General features: G+C 38.5%; 1 long non-coding RNA gene across 1 annotated transcript; it reads right to left on the bottom strand.

Annotated features, from left to right (window-relative positions):
• Positions 1 to 6,047: 6,047 nt before the first annotated feature.
• LOC135321021 (uncharacterized) lies at positions 6,048 to 8,617 on the bottom strand. The gene is made up of 2 exons (XR_010380401.1): positions 7,153 to 8,617; positions 6,048 to 6,288 (listed from the first exon to the last, which is right to left on the bottom strand). It is a non-coding gene; the product is annotated as an uncharacterized LOC135321021 (long non-coding RNA).
• Positions 8,618 to 10,084: the final 1,467 nt, after the last annotated feature.

The raw sequence follows: 10,084 nt of genomic DNA, 5'->3' as shown, positions 1-10,084 counted from the left end.
TGAATTTTTTATTATTAATTCCCTTGCTTTTCTTTATAGTTTCACCACAAATGTAAGTGACTCTAAATAAAAAATACTTTAGTTTGGACTGTTTAAACGTCATGTAAGTAAACTCATACTACGTGTGTTGTTTTAAAAACCCCAATATCTTATGTTATTACTTATACATAACATCACATATATTGATAAATATATATTTAATAGTACATGTTCATATTTAATATGTTGATTATGTGTCTAAATATTATCCTTCCTATTTTCAATTAATACAAAGTTAGTAATATATTTTCCACTCTCTTTTTGCACCATGTTTTCAAAATTTGGTGTATATTTTACTCTTACAACATTTTGAGTACTCAGTAGCCATCTGTGACTAGGTTACCATATTAAGCAGTGCAGTTTAGCTCATGGAAGACTTGCCTGGCAATGGACCACAGAGAGGCAAGAGTAAATTTGGGGTATTTCTTTCCTGATTCCCTCCCTGGGGGTCACCTCAGACTGGCTTTGTCCTTCACAGCTCCTCTCAAGCTGGCCTACTCCACACATTGCTTCTCTTCTGAGTTCTGGTAACCATTTCCTCACCTTGCCCCTCTAGGCCTAGGGATGATAGCAGTGTTCTCTTTTGTTTTCCATAAACCTTTTCCAAACAGCTGTAATATCTCTTTATTAAACACTTCTCAAGTTACCCTTATTTGAGTATGCCCTCTGTTTCCTGCTGGGACACTTTCTGACTCAACTCTTATTAGAATTTTTCTGAAAGGTTTGAGGGCTATGTCCTTGAAAGTATTATTTCAGGAATGATCAATTCTAAGTATGTACCTATCAAATGATAGGGTGATATACCTAAAAAGTACACTTGTTACCTCAAAAGGGGAAGGGAAAAGACCCCAGTTCTTGTCTTACCCAAAAGGTAAGAATTCAGACAGGAGATGGAAGCATTGGGTAGCTTAAGATTTTAAAGGTTTTATTAGCAAAGTAAAAGCACACCTCCAAGAGAGGAGGGCAGCCTGGTCTTTGCTTGTCCCTTCTGTCTTACACCCTGGCTTAGGGGTGGTCTCTTGATTGATGGCTCTTGCTCCTGGAGTGCTTAGTCATGCTTGTCCCCTTTTGCACATGTCCTTACCCATGATGCACACAGAAAAACCTACGGGGGAGGTACCTAAACTGCAATACCAATTACATTACAATGAGGATTGGGTCGTGTCCAGTTAGGTCCTTGTCACTGCCACACCATTGCTGCTGCCCAGTCCTAACTGGTTTCTTGCTGCACTCATTTAGAGGATGGAAAGCCCTTTTATGCTGGAGGCGGGCATACTGCCATCTTCCGGACCATCCTCCATCTTCTCCACCTTATCTGCTTGGTGCTCCCACTTATCTACCTACCTAACACACTGATAAGCAGAAGAACTCATTGGAATGTGATAGACTAAAATTTGCTTAATGTAATTAAAAGGTGGCTAACAGGCTTATACCTTCTGTATTCAATAACTGTTGCTCAGCAAAAAAAAAAAAAAAAAAAATTAGCTTAATAGATAATTCACTGGGTTTTATAAAGTTGAAACAATCTAGAAACTTTAAATGTCAGTATTTTCCCATGTTCCAGGACTTCTGTACACAGTATTCTAGCAAGATTAAAAATTCTGGAAGTCCTGACAAGTCTTACATTTTAGGGATCAAAATATCCTCTTTCAAAAAGAATGTGAGAAAAAAATGAAATAAAAAAATATGCTTATGTAAGACAGATACTGATTTTATTAACTTTATATTATTGATTTCTAAGATTTATCTTGACTGACAAGGACTGTTGACCAGTTCCAAGAAGGAAATTGTACATAAATTTTACATAAATATCTTTGTAAAAGGTAAATAATATACAGATTGTAGAAAAAAAAATCCTTGGCACATGTTTTTAATAAGGAAACTCACTCTGTGCCCCTTTATGGAAGAAAAGAAATCTATCCAGTTGAGTAGTGTAATCCCTCATGTAAGCTATTTGAGGACATTTTCTAAACACGTTTGGATTTATGGAAATGCATGTGTCTTTTATCACAAACTATGATTACACTTTCAAATATTTTTGAAACACAGAAAATTCAATTATTTATTATTCTCTAGGGAAATCTGGACATAAAATATTTGCTTTTTACAATGTTCTTCTTGGTCAAAGAGGCTGTTCATGGGACAGATGGAAAAATCTATGCTGAAATGAAAAGTACTTGGGGTTCATAGATTGACCTTAACCTAACATGATGAGAACATTTTCTCCTCTAAAAAGTAAAGTGCTTGTTTTTTTTTCAGAGATCAATAAGGTAGTAACCACATTATTGCAAAATGTATTTGAATGAGATTCCAGGAGGCATAGTAGAAACAAAAGCACTTACAAAATCAGTTTTCAGAGCTAAACTCCATTTGTCTCACTGATGCCTGCCAATGCCGTCCATGTTTTGAAACAGTTGGCAGGTGTCCCTAACACCATGACAGTATGGGTGCAGCCAATTTTCTTGTGGCTAAACCTACTCTTAGATATTGGTTAAAACAGAATGGGGAGTGAGGAGGTTACTCTTAAGCTGTGGGCTTCACCGGTGCATATGTGGATTCATCTGAAGAAACTCCGATTTTAAGGACAATCACTTGTATAACCACAGGAGAGTTTACCCCAAACCTCGACCACTTAGACTTGGCCACAGAAGCCTGGTTTTGGAAAACAAACTGTCAAACAGTAAATGAGGCTTCATGCTTACCACCTTCTGCTTCTGCTCCAAAGGATACATTAGTTTAGAATGTTAACAGATTAACTTGTTGAATAAGTCTCAAAAAGAGCATTTTCTTTTCTAGGAATGTGTCCAGTGAATTACCCCAAATATTCTCAAACTTCTTAATGCGAATATCTCTTAGCCAAACCTTAAGCAAAGTTTCACCTACAATATGCAGTGACCTAGATTTTTAGGTCACTTTTCTTTAGTAAAATATGTTGAGAATTACAGAAGAAAAAGAACATTGCTAATAAAGGAGGAAGTCTTGCAAATCAGAGGCATTGTGTAACAAACCAAAATATATGTGTAGGTTGGTATCCTGACACTAAACTACTATAGTGGGAAGCCAAGGCAGGCATTATGCCATCAGAACTTTCTAAATTTCTCTAATGATGATGAATCATGAGATTTCACAACTAGAAGGTAGTAATGTGGTGGTAACATTAAATGGGGAAAAAGTGCTACCTACTTTTAAAATAGAGTTTAAAATCATACAAAAAGCCATTTTAAAAAGCTGACTCACTTTTCTCAAAATCGTCTTTCTTCAAAATCTTCAGTAAAGAACATATTACTGGCATTGTGTGGCACAACTATTCCTCATAGCGGTGTGACACCCTGAGCGTCTTTGTGTAAACATCTAATTTAAGATTTTTGTTTTGCAATAAAAAGTAGATCATAGTATTTTGCCCAAATTCAGATACACAATAGGTTGTCAAAAAATTTGATATCGATTGATAATACTTAGAAAATTTATATTTATACCAAATAAGACTTCAGGTTCTAGAAATCTGTTTATACAGAGTAATTCTTGAGTCTCTTGGGGAGAAGAGTGTATACTCAGTACTAATGTTGATATCAGAGTGTAGAGTGCTTTCTTTCCTCTGGAATGAAAACACTTAGGAGAACATTTTAAGATGTTCATTAAAGGCAAACTGTTTAATCATTTGAAAAACTCACTAAAAAAAAATAATACGTGAAAAGGTTTGCCTCTTTATTTTTAAATTGCGTAGATGTGAAGTCCAACTTGGTTCCTCCTTTGATGAGAGAGGCATTTAAAGCCACTTGGCTGGAAGAGAGAGAAACTTCGCTCCTGCAGCTCAGGCCTCCTTGTGCCAGCTGCTTCCCACCATGAAATGAACATAGCTGCCTGGAAGGAAATTTTGCATTAAATCAAAATTTTCCTCTTTTTGTATTTCTCTTACATTCTGAGGAAGTGGAATAAGTCCTCAGCTGAATAATAGGCCCTCTTTTCTTTACAACAAACATATTAGAGGTAAAAAATATATAATTCAACAAAAATGAAGAGAAGAGTTTTAAAGTATAGTGTTTGGGGGCTTTTTTCCCCCCATAGGTTGGCTCTTATTTTCCATCAAGGCATAGTTAGATAAAATTTTTTTCTTAAACCTCTTTTTAGACTTGAGGATTTGAAGTGAGATGGGGCCAAGTTTAGTATTGCCTTTAATTTTTCTTATCTGTTTTCTTACCTCTTGCTGCTTCAGAAAGTTATAGAAAACACCCAAGAATCAAATACTAAAGCTGGTCATTCTATCCTTAAATTTATATATGTTTAATCTAAAGTTTAGAACTTCTGTTTCTTCCATACAGAACTGATTATTGCAGCAAAAAGTCTATCTCTTGCATTGTATCTTTCTGACATAAACTTCAGATTATCAGTCACTTCCTATAATTGAACCATTATTTATCATTTTAGCATATTTCAAGCTCATTTTTAGAGCATGAAGAATTAAATGTTTTAAGTTCAGTCTGTATCTTAGATTGAATTAAATTCAAACTAATTTTAAAGGAGTAAAAGTTTGTAAGATTATTACTTATAAACTGATTAACCAAATTAAATTTTTGTGTCCAAAAATATGTGAATTTAGAACTATCCTTGTTATTCTGTTATATATTCTTTTAAAGAAACTTCCCAGGAAATTTTTATGCATTCTAAAGTTTGACAACCATTGCCACAAGGGGCATTCTGTATAATGAGAATAAAGGAAATTTTGAATTTTGTTTAGTTTTTGGTCACCTAATCTGCTACACACACACACACAAGACTAATTATTATTTGGAAATAATAATCCATTGTATTTGATGGATGTACATGCTAAACTGATGTGATAAAGAGCCACCAAAATACAATCTTTTAATAAAACAGAGTTTATTCATTTCTCATGAGTGTTCCTGGGTAGGTAGTTGGCTCCAATACAGGTGGTCATTTAGGGATCCAGCTTAGTTCTACTTTGTTGCTCTCCCTCCTCTAGAGTGTTGGCCTTGACTCCCTGGTCCATGATCAACTCTGGTTTTTACCATCATGATTGCAACCTAGCCCACCATAGGGAAAGGAGATGAAACAGAAAGCAATAAAATGTCATCTACAAGTTACAGATTTTACTTTTATTCACTAGCTAAAATTTAAAGAATTTTTTAAAATTTAGTTTAAGTGATATATCAGAAGACAGCCAGAACACTTCTAACTTCATTAGAAAGTTTCTAACATTTATTCTTAGTCTTAATTAATATATGCACATGTGATATAATTAATACTAATAAATTATTGTTAATCTTGCTGTAGATAATTATAGCAATTGGTGGGCCTATTCTCTTTCATCTTTTCATAAAAAATGCTTACTATATTTCTATCTTGGAAAAGTCCTACCAACTATCTTTTCAAACCTTCAATACACAGAGAATGAGCCAGAACTTTACTTAATTCATGGATGAAATGCTAACTGGCTTGGTGAATGTATAAAAGTATACCTGGATAGAATTCTATGCAAAATAATGGGAGACCAAATAGCAGACACTAAAGAAGAGTAAAAGTAACAATGTGGACAATACTCACCTACCTTGTCCCCAGTGATGACCCCTAACCAGTTATATTTGGTTTTGCTACAAACTCTGGGGACAAATATAGGTACAGTTAGCCTACTGATTCTTCCTATTTAGTACTTTTTGGGAATGAAATGGGAAATGTTTTAAAGGTGTTCCTTCAATCAAAACTTACCCCTCAAAAACATCAAATCTCATCACATACCACCAGATTAAATCCATTTCATGACTTCTCATTGCTCTTGTGTTAAAGACTCTCCGTTGGGAAGGAAATGAACCCAACATAAATTAGATTGCCCTCAGGAAAGTGGGAAGCTGGGGAGGTGGGGGGTGAATCACATAGTGAAAAATGTCAAAGGTAGATTACTCTTAGGTTCAGCTAGACGAAGGAACTCAAATTGTTACCAAACACAAGTTCCTGTACCCAATGTACAGTGAGGCCAAACTGAAACATTAGCGTTTGGAGCAGAGAAAGGTTTATTGCAGGGCCAAGCAAGGCGAACAGGTGGTTCATGCTCGGAAAACCCCAAACTCCCTGATGATTTTCAGGGAGAAGTTTTTAAAGGCACAATTTGGGATGAGGGCTGCAGGGTGTGTGACTTTCTTCTGATTGGTTGGTGGTGACGTAACAGGGCAGGGCTCCAGCAATCTTGTGCTCAGTCTGAAATTACCATCCTCCATCTGGGTGGTGCCTTAGTTCCTGCAGAAGAACTCAAAGATACGGTTATATATATTCCTTGAGGAGGAATCAGGACCCTGCCCCAAGTCTGCACTATTGTTTCTCAACTGCTCCTCTTTTCTTTCTGCATTTTCCCTTTGCTGATTAGTAACTATTTGAATCTGCCCTTTGGAACCCAGGGAAGGTCAAGGAGGCTGACTGAAGCCTATTTCCTACAACAAGAAATGGGGAGGGGAGGGTATAGTTCAGTGCTTCAGTGGTAGAGTGCATGGGGTCCTAGGTTCAATTCTCAGTACCACCATTAAAAAAAAAAAAAAAAAAAAAGGCAGACATGACAAGTATTTGTACCTGGAGGGTCCCACAGCATCCTGCTCCATTTCAAAATGAGTCAAATGCTCTCCTTTGGCCTATTTTAGCTGTATTGTCAGGTAAGCTCTATTGTCATTTATGATAGGTGCTAGAAACCACAGGCTTATGTTCTATATTTGCAACAATTCCAACAGAAAGAAAATGTCTCTTCCCCAGTCCCAAAACTGTCTCATTGCTTTTGATTTAACTGGCCTAGATATCAAACTGTGGTTTAGATACCCAGAACCAGTCACTACAGCCAGAGGTTTACAATGTTTTGATTGGCCAGGTCTGCGTCCGCATTGACCTTCTGAAGCTGAAATTGAAGTCAGATTCACCTAGTCACGTGTAATGAAAGTGGGGTAGGAGGAGTTCCCCTGGGAAAACCAGGGAGTGGACCTAGAAGAAATGGATTCTGGATAGGCCAAAACAGATGTTTATCACAGTTCACTGCCTGCCTCTGCAACAGCCACAAAATTCAAAATTGCCCAACCCTGCATTAAGCAGTAATACATATGGAATCAAAAACATACGTACCAGCACCATGCAGGTTTTACCCAGTTACTGAACCCAGGCTGAGTCCAGATTCTCTTGTTCATGTGCATTCCTCACGATTCAGAAACCTACTGTAAACTGATACATTTAAGCATCTCCAACAAACATAATATACATTTGTGATGAGGAAACAAAATGACTACTATAAACCTTCTACTTGAAAAGGGGAAATGGGAGGAGGGGTGACTTGCAATGTGCTTAGTACTCACTGAACAGGAGTAAGGGATCCCTTGTATTGGCTTCAGAGTGAATTTCTTGGGGACCCTTTGGTCTGCTCTTGGGTGTGTCTTCTGGGATGATTTCCCCTGTAACTTGTCCTGTCTGATCAGAGCTGCGAAAGGCACTGGGGGGTGTTTACTTTCTCATTCTCACAGTCCATCAGTGGTGTTGTTTCTGTTAGTGTGGGTTTAGGATCCTGACTGAGTATTGCCTTGGGGGTTGAGCAATCACAGCCCTGAGTTTCTGGGTGTTTGAGTTTCTCTGGAAACACTAGTTCCTTAAAAGTTTAGTAAACTCTACAATCTATTTGTTTCCAGTAAATTCACTGAGTTAACAACAAAAGCCAGTATTCACACAGAGGCCTAATCCTTGATTCTAGATCCCAAAGGTGTTGTTTCTGTCTTCTAACAATTAGCCTTGATGTTCTGTCAACAGAAGTGGGTGGCTCCTGGTTTCAATCTTATCTTCTAATTTCACTCTACCCTCCTCACTTTTGCTGGCACTAAATTTAGACTGCAAAGAGGACTTTACTTTTCAAACAGTTATACAGTTTCTGGCTCCTGGCTGTTTGGGATTGCAGGATAAGGGCGAAAGGCCTGCTCTTGATGTTTTCACTGCTTCCAAATAAACCAGCTTTAACTGCAGCTTGTCCTTTTCTTAAAGGATGTCACTAAACCTCACAAAAAGGAACCAATACATTTCTGATTTTTTTTTCCAAACATGTCTTCTAATCTCCAGTCTCAGTCAGCCCATACTCAAGTCCTAAGATACCACAGATAGTGAGTTATTCAACTGTTGTTTAATTTCTCAGATAAAGAAATGTAAGCAGATAGGGTAGGGGTGTCTCCAGAGAAAGAGAAGCAGGCAAAGCTTTCTTGACAGAAGAGAAGCCATTTTTTGGCCTAAGCCCTTTTGTGATCTAAGCCTGGACACAATGCTTGCCCTTGAACAGGTCTCAGTAATACTGACATTTAAAGAACAAAAGGACATACTTCTTAGGAAAGAGAAGTAACAATAGCAAAGATAACAAACCATTAGTAAAGACTTCCAGACCTATTTCAATGATAAATTCTAGCCTAAAGCACTGTCTTGAGCTGTTTTGCAGAATTTAAAACCCCAGCCCCCAATCACGGCCCTCGGGTACTCAACCACCAGATCACTTGGAACCTAAGGGATGAGGATGTTGACTTTTCCTGACCCTCATGACTTCAATCAACTAAAGTTTCTATTCTGTCGACCCCCCCCCCAACCCCAGCTCCTTCATGAATTTGCATGTACCCTTAGCTTAAAATTTCCCAGATTTTGCTGGGGTTTTTTGTTGTTGTTGTTCAATTTGGGGGGGGGGGGGGGGAGACCGCTTGGGGGAAAACCCTCCGTGGTCTCCTTGTTTGCTACATGTAAGAAATCCCTCCTTCTCCTGATCTTTGGTTTCATTGTGTCTTTTGGCTCAACACCCACCAAAGGGTGAACCCAGTTTTCCAGTAACAGAAGGAGGGGTCCTTATTGTCTCTTTTCTACCTGGACTTGGCTAATTCTGCATTCTAGCTGTCACTACAATTTGATTCTTGTACCCTTTAAAAAAATTATAAATCAAGACTCTTCCAGATTTAAGTAACCAAAATATATCTCAAACAGTCTTGCTTGGTAGGAGGAATTTACTGATACACAAAAATGAAAAGTTACGGAGCATGGTCTGTTCAGTGACGTCAACTAGACGGCATCTCTCAGCTCCACTTTCCTCTGTGTTGGCTGCGCTGTAGGAGAAACATTTCCTTTGAGAGAACTGAGCTTTTCCTTCTGGTTGCAATAGCCAGTGATACCAGTAAAAGGCCCAGAGTTGGTTCTGACTGGCCATGGCTGGTTCAACATGTGCCCACCTTTGAAGCTGAAGGTAGACTGGCTCTCCCTGAGCCTCAGGGTTTGAAGATTGTTTCTGTTACCCAGAAAACTGGGTTTGCCTCTTGGTGGGTATCAAAAGACACAAATCAAGCCAAAGATGCAGAGAAGGAAGGATTTATTACCTGCAGCAAGGAGAACACTGGGGATTTTCCCAAGGCAGTATCTCCCCAAACAAAATTGGGGAAGTTTTAAGCTAAGGGTATATGTATTTTCATGAAGGGGCTTGGGCAGTGGATAGAGTCCAAGTGACACAGGAAGAAAGGGGGCAGGACACGGCCATTAAAGGAAGGACACAGCAATTAACACCAAAATGATGAAAAAATCAACTCCCATTAGACCCTGGGGGACCAAGATGGCGGGAGAATCTACCTCCAGTGAACCTTGAGCTTCATTATACACATTGTCAGGTAGTAGCATGGTGAATGGCATACCCACAAGTGCCAGGGCAGTTCCAAGGCTACCCATCAAAGATCAAAGAGAAGGCAGTGGCCCAATCCTGGGAATCCTCCCCTCTCCTCAAAGCGGTTGGGATAACCCTCTCACTTGTTAGCATATAAAAACTAGCAACACCGCACCTCTCAGTCAGTCTCTCCTGCCTTCCAGGACAGCCCACACTCTGCCTGTTACTTTTACTTTAAACTAAGCACCCAACCCTGCACCTCTTAGCCTTTTTCTTGCCTTCTGAGATGGCCTGCACTCTGTCTATGGAGTGCACATCTCTCTAAATAAATCTACTTTTACTCAACTGTGGCTCGCTCTTGAATTCTTTCCTGCATGAAGCCAAGGACTCTCACTT

This window comes from Camelus dromedarius, chromosome 1 (assembly GCF_036321535.1).
Source record: "Camelus dromedarius isolate mCamDro1 chromosome 1, mCamDro1.pat, whole genome shotgun sequence".
NCBI classification, from domain to species: Eukaryota; Metazoa; Chordata; class Mammalia; order Artiodactyla; family Camelidae; genus Camelus; species Camelus dromedarius.
This window is presented reverse-complemented; position numbering and strand designations above follow the sequence as displayed.